Below are 13248 nucleotides of genomic sequence, written 5' to 3' on the forward strand. Positions count from 1 at the left end.
AAAAAAAATGGCAGGAATGAGGGAACTGGTTGAGGATGAAGAGGAGGGCAGAGGAGCAAGTGGTAAAGAAGTATGTAATGAAGGAGAGGTAAGAAATAAGAAAGCCCCAGCAAAAGGATTAAGCAGGACAATACACTGATCATGCTGTACATGATGAAAGGTATTTAAATGCCTTCCTAATGCTGTTTCTCATGTAACCAGCTTCTGTAGATTCCACAAAGGTGTTCATTTTTTTTCAAATGGGAAGAGGAGTCTGGCACATAAATCACAGGAGGACTGGTTCATGTGGCTGGAAGCAAGAAGAGAGGTAATGGTCTTTCTGATTAGTCTCACACTGGAGTTGTTCGGGGTATGTATGCATGACCCTCTGTACTTATTTGCCATTATCTCAAATGCTGCAGAGTGCTCTGAAACATGTATGTGCTGTAGCACTCAATAGAAGCTGACAATCTCAAACTGCTCCATAAATTACATATAATGAACTTTCTTATTAAAAAAGACTTAACAAAAGGAGCCAGCTGGCTTAAGGAGAAGGTGACAGATGAAAAGAGCACAATTCAAAGAAGTGTTCACACATTAAGGAAGTATTTTAACAGGCTTTCCCCAGACTGTAAGTGGGAATGGAATTATACATTGCATGTAAATGTCAAGTGACAATAATATCTTCTGAGTTAAATCAACCTTGCAAACTCTTTCCTGTTTTTCTTCAGCAGATGAATAAAGTTTAACTTGTGATTTCCTTACTAATCATCTTAGTAAGCAGTGGGTGAGTAGACTTTTTGCTGTATGGATAGATTAATGTGACATTTTCACAGGACTTTTTTTAAAATTAAAAAAAAAAAAAATTACTTGTGGGTGTGGATTAATTCACAGCTGATTTTGAGTGAATTAGATAAGCCACCAGTCATTCAAATTCTGTATTTCATCAGTATTTTTAGATTAATGCTTTATTGGTGGTGTGTAGTCTGTCCTGATGTCTCAAGATAATCAAGGCTTCTCTTCACTGAACATACTTTGGTGCACAGATTTGGTCCAGTCTCTTTTACAGAAAACCAGATTTGAAACTGAACAAAATTCAGAAGCGAAAAAAGGAGAACATTCTCTCAGCTATTACGTTTCAGCTACACAAATCTGAAGTTTAGTTAGACAGTTCTGGATTTAATTTGTTTTAATAACACAATGCCTGATAGCCATGTGATAGTTTACCAGCTCTGCTTAAGTACTGAACAGAGAGAGCCTTCTACTTCTTCCTATCTAGTTATTTCCACACTTGGTTTCAATTTATATTTTTGTTTTTTCAAAACTGCTCCTTTAAATGCCATGAGGCCCTCACAGAGCTATTTTCCTACTATGGACAAAGATAACAGGGTTATCTAAAACACATGCTGAGAGACCATCATCTGTGGTGTACTGTAAGCCATCAAACAAATTCCTCTTTCCTCTCATAATCATAAATATTTGTGCATGTGTGAGACACCGAGGCAATACAGAATTGTTTTGCCCATTTTTGCACTGAGATGTGCATTTTCCACATGGTAACAAGTAGCAGCTCCTCATAGGAAAATTTTTGTGTAAGTTTGTGGGAAGTGAAATGAGCAACAGAAGGATTTAGCTCTGTCCCTTACCAGTATGCAAGCAACAGAATGAATGCCACATACCAGGAATTCATGCCAAAAAGGGGAGATCTGCCAATTCACAGAGAGGTTTTATGCAAAGGAAGCCTGCTAGAGGCAGAATGAATTGCTGGTTTTCATTATCCTTGCCATTTGTGTCCAGTCTTTGCCTTGTCTGTGTAAGAGGATTTGGTTGTGGGTTGTTCTTTTGTGTTGGGTTTTTGGTGGTTTTGGTCATATTGAGGAATTATGGGCTCTGAAAGCCCTTGCTCTAGTATTGCTGCATGGTTTGCACTTCAAGTACCAAATCAATGTGTGATTCGTGCTGAATTGGATGTTTTGTGTGGGGAACACCACGTGACCTTTGCTTGCATGAGACATTGGTTGTCTAGATTCCTTTATTTTAACCATGGTTGTGTTCTGACTGTTAGCTCTCTTTAGCAGAAACAAGAAAATACCCAAAACATATGGGATATCTACATTTTCAACACAGAATTCACTTTAGGGATGATAGTAGTATCAGTATAGTTTAGTATTTCTACTAAACTTCCCATTCTGATAATCTTACAGCTCAGTGTTTCTGATTTAAAAACCCAAACTTTCCATTGTTGGCTGTATATTATTAATCTGATTATTTTTTTTCCTTTATGTATGTGAACCAGTGTGAACTCTGTTATAAGATAGGTCACTACTTTGTCCACAGTGTGTAGAACATGGAGTTGCCTGCCAGCCATGTTTGTCTAAAAAGCTGATAATAAAACTGGACTAGTCAGTAATGTTACAATTTTAGTGCTAGAAATGTGCTTGTTTATGTCTGCATGAAGCTGTTGCTGTCAATTATGGAAGCTTAGTTTGGGTTCTGCATTCTTCTTGTGGGGCAATATAACTGACCACTGAATTGAGTCGAAATAAGTTGGTGTTGGATTGTCCTGAAGTAAAAGATTGTCTTGGTCCTACCTTCCTGTTTGACGCGTGTTCTACTGCTTTAACTTGTACTGAAGCTCATGCACGCTGCAGTCTGGTAACCAGGCTTTGCTTGCTTTAGGAAGAACAGTGGTCTCAGTTTTAGTGAGACCAGTTTGTTGAGCAGATCACGCACAAGCACTGGTACTGACACCTGTGAAATACCATGGGAGGATGTGCCGAGGGACCGAGAGCAAGGCTGCCCCTGCGCTGAAACTGCCCTCTTGGTCACTGGGCCAGGCAGCTCTCCTGTGCTTCTGCTCTGCCTCATGGCCCTGTTTGCTGGCCAGGCCACTGATGAGGATTCCTGTTTCCTGTGGTGCCACATACAGGAAGTTTAGTCTGTGCAATTAGATTTTGAATCAGATCTATCTGCACCAGGCTCTGATAGTATGGTGGCTTGAGCCCAGAACTACGATAGTTGCATTTACTGAAACCTTATACCTAATTAAATAAGCTCTGAGGGCCTGTTAGCTTGGTCTGTGAGCTGCACTGCCTCCAAATCTAGACAGAGAAGTAAAATTTCTGAGAATTTTTAGGGTCTTGAGTGAAAAGGGTTTATTTTGCTATCTTCACTGATTTTTTTTTACTGAAATGTTTTTCCAACTCATTTCCTGTTTCCCCCAAATGGAGAAAATTCTAAGTAACTACTGCATTTAGTTTAATGAAGGTTCACTTTGAATAGGCTTCTTTGAGATGAGAAGTATAATAGGTTCATTAAGACAAGCTAAGTTTTTTTGTAGAAAACCTAATGGTATTGTTTACTTATGTGGGGAAGAAAAGAACAGTTTCCCACAACTGCTGATGATAACAATCATGCCTTTTATTAGAGACAGACCTGCACTTCACACTAAAATATTTATTCTCCACCTCTCAATGCACTTTAAAAGAAGAACTAGTTATTGGCAAGAGAAAGCATTAACACTGTTGACTTATAAACAAAAAAAGGGGTGGATTATTTCTGTAGAATTCAAAATATGCAAGTAGAGATCTTGTGTAAAACAGAAGAAATTATACTTCTAAAAACATTTTATTAGAACGTGGAAATGAATCTATTGGAATAATAAAAAAAAAATTAAAAAGTGATTTTGCTGGTATTTCTTTCCAGTGGAAATGATAAAGCAGCCTGTGAACTTTCTGTGGAAACTGTAAATGCTCATTATAAGTCTTAAAATAAAACACTTACTTTGAAAGAGCTGTTTCAGAAAGTGCTTTAAGAGATCAAAGAACAGCAATTACAACACCTTAACAAATATTTCACTGTTTCTTGTGAGGGAAAATACTTCAATAAAATTTTTGCCCAAGTTCTAATGTTATCATATTACATTCTGAGAGAAGAAAGTGGGTAGAAGGAGGACAGCAGCTGCAGACTCCTTGTTTTTAAATATTCCCAGCCCTTCCATCTCTTGTTGTGATGAAGGCAAGGTCAGCAGCAGCTCAGGGCCCTGAAGCATGCAACATTGTGTGGTGTAGGCATGCCCCTGCCTCCACGGGCAAGAAGCTTGTTAGTCATAGGAAAATCCTTTCCCATTAAAATTATTAGAAAATGTAGTTTTCAGCCTTAATTTCATCATATGTAGAAATCAACTAAGAAGACAGTGATATCTGTCTGTCTGTCTATCTATCTATCTATCTATCTATCTATCTATCTATCTATCTATCAAGATATATAGATCTTTATGTGTTTATATATATATATATAGCACATAAGGGATATGGACCTGTTGGAGAGGGTCCAGAGAAGGGCCACCAAGATGATCAAAGGCCTGGAGCACCTCTGCCGTGAAGACAGGCTGGGGCTGTTCAGCCTGGAGAAGAGGAGGCTCAAGAGAGATGTTATAGCTCCTACCAGTACTTGAAAGGGGCTACAGGAAAGCTGGGGAGGGGCTTTTCATCAGAGAAAATAGTGATAGGACAAGGGGTAATGGTTTTAAACTGAGAGAGGGGAGATTTACATTGGATATTAGGAAGAAATTATTCACTATAAGGGTGGTGAGGAACTGGAATGGGTTGCCCAAGGAGGTTGGTGATGCCTCATCCCTGGAGGTTTTTAAGGCCAGGTTGGATGTTTTGTGCAACCTGGTCTAGTGGTGGGATTCACTGCTTATGGCAGGGGGGTTGGGACTTGATCTTTAGTGTCCCTTCCAACCTTAATGAATCTATTCTGTTATTCTATTTAGGAAATTAGAGAGGGTTTTGTTACTTATTTTATGAGATATTTGATGTATTTCTGTGTGAAAATAGCATATGCCTTTTACTTGCTTAGAAAACACAGGTCTGGTTCCTCTGCCTTTTTCTTGGCAAACAATTTGGTTTAGGAAGATATTTCCCTCCCAGCTCCAGGCTACTACATTTTGCCACCCTTTAGTTGTGCTACTATAACTGTTGTGTATCTGCACTTCAGATTGAATCACTGGAATACCATGGGTTTGGGGTTATTTGGGGCTTGGTTTTGGAGGAGGGAATGATATTTTTGGCTTAGATTGTTTTCTTAATCCAATTTCTAGTATAACCTTGTGAAAAGTCATACTATCCTAGGAGAGGAGCAGCAGAGGAGAAAGATAGAGGAAAAGCAAGCAGGAGTGCCTGAGGAAACCTATTAAATGCCCTTTGTTGCCAAAGAAAACATACATGAACCTCAGCCTTGGTGTTTTTTCTTGCTGCTCTTCTGTCAACCTAATGACTTGTGTTTCTGTTCTTCTTGGGCCTGTGGTTCTAGGTAGTGTTAGGGAATGCAGATTTACTCATTTGTTAAACAGAGCACAGTAGATGGATATCTGCATGAATATCACCATAATGTGGGAATCATAGAATGCCAGGTTGGAAGTGACCTCAAGGATCATCAGGTCCAATCTTTCTAGGTAATGCTATAGTTTATATGAGATGGCTCAGCACCCTGTCAAGCTGAGACTTAAAACTGTCCAATGTGGGGGAATCTACCACTTCCCCTGGGAGACTATTCCAATGTTTGACATCATGGTGAAAAATTTACCTCTTGTGTCCAATCGGAATCTCCCCAGGAGCAACTTGTGCCCATTACCCCTCTTCTTTTCCATGTAACTCCTTGTAAATAGGGAGTCTCCATCTTCTTGGTAGCCACCCTTTAAATACTGGAACATGGTGATAAGGTCTCCCCTAAGCCTTTTCTTCTCAAGGCTGAACAAACCCAGTTTTCTCAGCCTCTCCTCACATGGCAGGTCCTCCAGTCTTCTGATCATCCTTGTGGCCCTTCTCTGGACCCTCTCCAGCCTGTCCCATCGTTTTTGTAGAGCAGGGACCAAAACTGAACACAACACTCCAGGTGGGGTCTGACAAGCACTGAGTAGAGCTGGATGATGACTTCTTGATCTGGTGATGCCCTTGTTGATGCAGCCCAGCATCCTGTTGGCTTTCTTTGCCCTGCAGCTCACTGTTCACTTATGTCCACCAAGCCCCCAGATCCCTTTCCACAGGCTGCTCTCCAGCCAGGTGGTTCCCAGTCTGAACTGCATTCCTGGATTATGTGTTCCCAGGTGCAAGACCTTACGCATCTCCCTGTTGAACTGCATGAGGTTCCTGCTAGCCCACTCCTCCAGTCTGGAGGGTGGCTGTCCCTTCTAGAGTGTCAGCATCTCCACTCATCTTGGTCTTGTCAGCAAACTTCATCAGGGTCCTCTTGATCCCAACATCCAGGTCACTTATGAAGATGTTCAACAGCCTTGGGCCCAGTATGGATCCCTGGGGGACCCTCTTGTGACTGGTTGCCAGTTCAAGGAGGACGTATTTACTGTGGCCCTCTGGGTATGGTTTGTCAGCCAGTTCCTCACCCACTGCACAGACCCCATGTCAAGGCTGTAAGGAGTCAGTTTCTCCAGGAGGAGGCTGTGGGGGATGATATAAAAAGCCTTGGAGAAGTCCAGGTAGATGACATCCACCTCTCACCCTGTGTCGTAGGGTTACTTCATCATAGAATATGATCAGGTTTGTCAAGGAAGCCGGTACAGAATTACGACAAAGGAGACCTTGAGTTTCTTCTCAAAACTGTAAATGCTTTATCCTCCTTTCAGTGCTCCTGCTTACTAGTTGTACTGTCTTTGTTCACTTTAAGTTGATCTTTCTGCAAATTAAGTAGGTGTTAACTGGTAAAATAAAGATTAACCTCACCATGACCTTGGTATTTAATCAGAATAAGAGAGGTGTTGGTCAATTGCTTTTCTCTTTTGTCTGAAGGGAGGGAAATAGCTTGGGAATTGTATGGGCCTTAATATTTAGTCAAGCAAACCTCCATTTTTATTTGGCAGTGTGTACGTACTACCTGTCTTCATGGCTTCATACTGTTTTTGTGCAACCAAACATATAGGTCAGAGTAGCAAGAAATATGTAGACATAAGACTTTTTTTCTTTTTCTGTTCCACAGCCAACTGTTTACCTGTATGAGATTAGCAGATGTCTTTTTATTATTTGTGAGCCTCAGCCTAAATTAAACCTGACTAAATTAAACTATTTGTGTTTGAGAATAGTTTGCTTTGTATTTTATAGAGCAAAGCATGTCCACACTTGTTGTTTTGCTAAATCAAACTCTCTGAGAAACCAGTTTATTTCTTTAGTTATTACCACAGTATCAATAGGAGGTATTGTCCATCTTTACCTTGCAGTCTGTTTGGATACTGTGACAGAAATTTCTGGGAAGATAGATCTTTGTTACTGCTCTCAAGTCTAAACTGGGACCATTATGACTTTTAGCCTTCTCCTGGTAGTTTTGAAAACAAAAGTACTGTAAGGAAGTTGCTTTCAAAAGCACTGTTGGCCTACTTCTGCTGGCAGTGGAATTTAAGGGAGTTTCATGTTGAGCAAAGGTTTCATGATTACTTTATTATAGAATAATATAGTAAGTTATTTTCAAAGTGGTTAGTAATCCTAGGTGCCTCAGCTTCTCTGTGCCCACTCTGAGATGACTGTTTTCAGAATGTGTGCAACACCCACTTGCTGGAAATGCTGGCCCTTTGAGGTGTTTCAAACTGGGCATTCAGACCCTACCTGGTCTGTTTCTGTTGAAATTCTGACTCTCTCTACAATATAATATACCTGGGTCACTGAATTTTTTCCCTTCCCATTTCATACTGTGATAGCCTACAGGGAAATGGCTTCTCACACTTGGTGTTTGGTTGGTTCTTTTTTTCATCAGGTTTAGTTTTAAGTCTAGCAGACACACTCTTGGCCCATTTACTTAAAAAAAAAAAAACTGTTTCTGTTGAAATAAGATTATTTTTTTTCAGTTACTTGCTGAATAAAACAAATGTTTAAATGCAGACTGAAGAGAACCGCCCTTTCCTTTCCAAATGACAACCTCAGAAGACTTTACTCAGGCACAGCAAAATGTGTGACCTGAATCAAAGTATTGGTATTTGATTGGCAATTTCCAAATGGAAGCTGGTTAAAAAATAAGAGAAAACTTTAGAGCTCATTCACAAGTGATAGTTCTGGTGTGACTGGGGGCACAGACAACTAGTAATGTTCTCTTCTGGTCTTTCCTTTAGAAGTTCTGGTAGTCCTGTCTCCCACACTCCTCTCACTTTTATTCCTCTACTCGGATTTTTTCTTGGATAGAATATAGGAAACTCAGATTCAGCTTCCTTCTTTGTTTGAGAAGACATGAACTCATCTTCCAGAAGAATGGTTTAAAGACAAAATTACTGGACATTGAGGAATATCACAGAATCACAGAATGATTGAGGTTGGAGATCATCTTGTCTAACCCCTATGCTTAAGCAGGGCCATGTACTCCAGTAGGTTGCTCTTTCTTTCACTGGTGTAATTTAATTTTGTAAGACATACCTATTTTTCACTGGAATGCTGATATCTAGGTGAAGGGATTGGTCTATAAAATCATGCACACTTGCTCTGGTCTCTCAGTCCGTGTCTAGAAAGCTTCCTGTGCAGGCAAAACAGCTTCATTAGGGGTCAGTGAGGGAAATCCAGCTCAAAGTGCTTTACAGCCCACTTAAGGCATTTCCTGAGGAATTGGAGGTTTCTTTAGGACCTGCTTCAGCAGTAAGTAGCTTCTGACTGTTACATGGAGGGAAATATTGTAATTACAGTCCCAAGTTCCCTTTTACTCCACCTGTAACATTCCCTTTATGAATGTTGGCTCTCTCAGCAGCAGCAATTTTTCTTCTCTTATGAGTTTCAGAGGTTGGGTCCCTATTCAAAAGGCTCCATGGATATTTTTTACTATTCCACTTTCAATAGTTTATCAGGTTTTAGTATGAGGAGATCAAATTGTTTTCCTCCTGTCTTTTGCTGTTCCTTTTTATTGCTTCTGATCTCTTTTAGTTGTGAATGCTCTGTACTAGCATTCTGCTCTTTTTGCAGCCTAATAGATAAAATATACTACAAGTCAGTGAGATGAGATTTCAAAAGAAATCTTTGGTGAGAGTTTTCTGAGGAGCTGTCCATATATCTACAGGAGGAAAAGTGAAGATGCACCTTCTTTGCTGCAGAAGCAATCTGTCTTTTGGTTTGTATGGCCTGGAGGAGCGTGGCAGAGTTCAAGTATATCTAGACAGAGAAGGGAAATAAAACTGTGGTCTCCTGCATAGGTCTGTATCCTGTCACAACTGAGTATCTAGACAGTAGAGGGATATCTTGCTACTGTCTTCTCCAAGTGTTTTGTGAATCTATTTTTTAAAGAGTGTGGGTTGGTTGATTTTTTTTTTTTTCCAGATGTCCAACTGGAAGTACCAACAGTTATGAGTAGAGCAAAACTGGGGGCACAGAGGGTATCTTGGCACTTTTGGTTTTGAAAATTAAGTACTTGCTAAAAGCAGAAAAAGTGCTTAGCTGTATCCTGATTAGATAATGTACATTCTCCAGAAGATGGAATTAAATCAAGGAGTCTGGGAGCTTCTGTTCCTCTGCTGTCAGCAATAACTTGAAACGAGCTGACAAAGTGTGTATTTTATTTGCTGCTGGTGCATATGAAGACAACTGCCTACTACTGCTGTTGCTGTGGGCTCAAGTGACAGATGTTTGTGTTATGTGTGTTTTAAAATCTGAAACCTACTGTCAAAATTTGTGGGCAATGGCATACCATTCCTCTTCTGCTTTGAATGTTGTGAGAGCCTGGCAGAAAAAACACTGTGTAGCTTTGAAATTCAGAGCAATCTAATCTATAGTGCAAGAAGTAGAGCTGAGAATGTCCTGTTTTCTTTAAATTGGAAGTTTGACTTTTGTTAGCTATTATTATAACAATATGAGAGTATATGTATATATTTATGTTAATCCATGTCTGTGCTTAAGCATTTATGTTAAGTACTGTTACATTTTTCAGCTTAGGGAATGCCTGTAATTACATGGTATTCCAGCCTATTGTGTGCTTGAGATAGTCTGTGGTGAAAGTGAATGTTTATTTGAGGTGCTGTGGATGGGTAGCAAGACAGCTGTAATACCCTACATAAGCAAACAGCAATGTTGTCACTTCTACAGAGAAAAAGAGGTAGTAATGAAAAATCTTTAGAAAATTTTCTAACTTGTGCATGTGTACAGGGAGCTGACATAAATATGAACTCAGATGTTAGAAGGAAATTCAAGTTTTGGATAAATGGGTGGTGTTTTAGGTAAGTGTTAATACAGAAACTATTAAACAAACTCTGACTTGGCTCTGTCCTATCGCTGCAACTCCTGTTTTCACATTGTGGGGTTCATGATACGTAAGGCAGCCCTGACTGACTACAGTTTGAATCAGGAGTAAGGCACCTGAGCATGATCAGTTTGATCTCCTATTAGAAATGAGAAATTGAACCCTTGCCACTTTCTCTATGTAATTTTGTTATTTAATATTTAGGGAGACTTTTCAGATAATGTCCATGTTTCCATTATAAAAAGAAGTCATGAAGTTATGCGTGCTGGAATTTGCTATCACGAAGTGTGCAAATTCAGGCAGCTAATTTTAACATGATGCACATGGGCCTTTGAAAATGACAATTATGGCCTTGAACTTGGCTTTCTGTGAATAAAAGATGTAATATTGCAAAATGTATAATCTCTGGGGTGTGAGGGTAAGGGCTTGTGAAGAAATGCTTACTAAACTCAACATATTTAGCCTAGATAACAAGGAGACTCAACTACAGTGTGCAGCCTCAATGGTATTTTGTGGCAGTAGCTAAAGGCCTATGCAGACACTTTGGAATGCATTCCTTAGATATGAATTAGAAAGAAGATTAGGATAAATTTTGATTAGATAACAGAAAGGCAGTGATCCAGCACTTGCAAAGCATTTGATTTTGGTGTTGAGCTACATTCTTGGCCTGCAGAGTAGAAGGTTTGAGTACCTCGGAGAGTTAGCTGGCTCTGTAGCTGGAGTCTGGTTGGAGGGTATTCAGCAGGTAATGTGGTTGGACTGTACTGGAAGAAACAGTGCCCTGAGCCTCTTTACTATGGTTGTCTCCTGTTTTCGTCACAGCTGAAATAGAAGTAGCAACAGGGCTTGCAGAGTAGATAACGGACGATGCCTTTTGAATCTTTCAAAAACCTGAATTACTCAATTTTGATTCTTCATGATACTATAGTGCTGTTCAACTAATGGATTGGTGGGATTTGGGAGAGTGGGTTCTAAGATGGTGGCGGGAGGACATAAGACTTTCTTCTCTAATTTCTTGTTCCTTAGTAAGATCAGGTCAGCTGGTATGTTCTGTTAAGTCTATGATGGAGTGTGTTGAAGGTGCTGGGATCCCTTCCTCGGTGAGCTGTAAAACTGTGCATCTTCATGCAGGCACCCACAGCTTCTCATAATGCGTTACCCAAGCTCTGCCCTGCATCTGCTCCTTTCTAGGGAGGAGCAGCAGTGCTGATAGCTTATCAGGGGCAGGGAGTGTGTGGTGGGAGCAGAGGAGTCATGCACAACAGGTTATTGCAATGTCATGTGGGACAACAAGTTTTTTAAAGGCAAATAGAATAGCCTGTAATGTAAATTTTCTTTTAAATCTTGCTTAGGGGTTGGGGAGTTGAGTGACTGGGACCAACATGGGAGATTTCCTCTTAGCTCTCAGCATCTTGGACTATGGATTGAATTGCAGGTAGAAAATGGACTCTCGTATATGTCAAAGAGCAGAAATAGGGGATGGGCAAGAACTGACCTGCCTATGGTCTTTCAGATCTGTCTTCATGTCCATAATGCCTTCAAGGGCAGGCTATGATGATGTGTTGGTGACAAATTAAGTTATTTCCCTATATATATAGCATACTTCATGTGCATAAAAGAACAGCAACAGGGAAACATCAGTGAACACCCCTGAGGCTTAAAACAGGCTGGTGGCTGGGTGGAACGTTTTGGATGTGAAGAATGTAGGGCAGGATGTAGTTACAGATAATGTCCCTCTTGCCTGAGCTGTTTTTCACCTTCTTGTTTGAGCTTTATTTTAATGTATCTTGTTATTCTTTACCTAAAGCTTTTTTAAATTTTAATAGAGATGGTGGCAATACAGCTCTTGGTGTTTAACAATGCACTTCTGTTCCCCTAAGAAGAAAAGATTTAGGCTACTGTAGTTTCTTTATGTCGTGGATATGATTCATTTTGGCCATGGGAGGAGAATGACAGTTAACTTGCTTCACAAACCTTTCCTGTGATTCATGGAGTGCCATTTGTGTCAGCCTTGAAGGAGGCACTTCATATGCTTCTTAGCAGGAAGGAAAAAGAGCATGATCGTAGCTACCAGATAGGATATGGAAATTGGGTGGGAGGGAAAGGAAAGGGAAGAGGGAACTGCTGCTCATTCAGAGCAAGATTCTGTCTGCAATATCCATTCATCTACTTAATTAAAAATGCATACACACCAAGCCTGTATATAATTAAGGGAAACATCATGACTGTAATTGCCATGTTCACAAAACAGTATGGCTTATTATGTAACTTCTCTGTGTAAATATATCTTAGTCCTTTTCCTTCTGTCTTCTGGATGCATCGCTGTTCTATATGGTATGGAGTTCCTATCCCTGAGTGATGTGTTTCAGCAACAGTTTCAGGTTTTGGTCTCAAGCTAAGACAGCCTTACACAATGCTTTAGGTTAGCTTTTTGTGGAAACAGATTTTTGTGCTGTAAAATACTAATGTAGTTAGCAACTTAGGAAGTGCACTAGCTTGCCAGAAGGCATTTTCCTTTCTTCACAAAAAAGTGATTTAAAAAGCTTTACCACAATTTTCTTCCTAAAAATAACAGCACAGATTGGCTACTTATTCTGCGTGTACAAAAAAAAGTAATTTAAAAAGCTGTACCACAATTTTCTTCCTAAAAATAACAGCACAGATTGGCTACTTATTCTGCATGAAATGACAGCCCTTAATGCTGCACCACCGGTTTTGGGGCTCTCATGGCTTCCACCTGCTTCCAGCTGTTTTCTCTATACCTGTAAACTGTAGGGTAGGAATAGATGGGAATAGGAGAAGTAGAAACTTACGTTTCCTAAGGTCCTAATTTCCTAAATGGGTTAGGGGCTCATGGCTGGCTGTCCTGCAGTTGGCAGTGTTTGGTGAGGTACATGCATCTGTCTCAGGAGATACAGCTGTGCCTGCTCAGCCCTGTAGCATCTACCAAGAGTCCTTATCCAGCAAAGCAGCCACCTTAGAATGGGAAAGCAGAGGCTTGGAATGGAAAAGCAGAGGCATAGTTAGAGGCAAAAGGAGTGAAATTAGCAGGAA

At 40.2% G+C, this 13248-nt stretch overlaps 1 protein-coding gene across 1 annotated transcript in view; it reads left to right on the forward strand.

Moving 5' to 3' along the window:
* The window catches only part of NSMCE2 (non-SMC element 2, MMS21 homolog (S. cerevisiae)), a 131677-nt gene that overhangs the window by 15737 nt on the left and 102692 nt on the right, over positions 1-13248 (forward strand). The gene's annotated exons all lie outside the window — the stretch shown is intronic.

This window comes from Chaetura pelagica, unplaced genomic scaffold (genome assembly GCF_000747805.2).
Source record: "Chaetura pelagica isolate M959 unplaced genomic scaffold, ChaPel_1.0 scaffold1, whole genome shotgun sequence".
In the NCBI taxonomy this organism is placed as follows: domain Eukaryota; kingdom Metazoa; phylum Chordata; class Aves; order Apodiformes; family Apodidae; genus Chaetura; species Chaetura pelagica.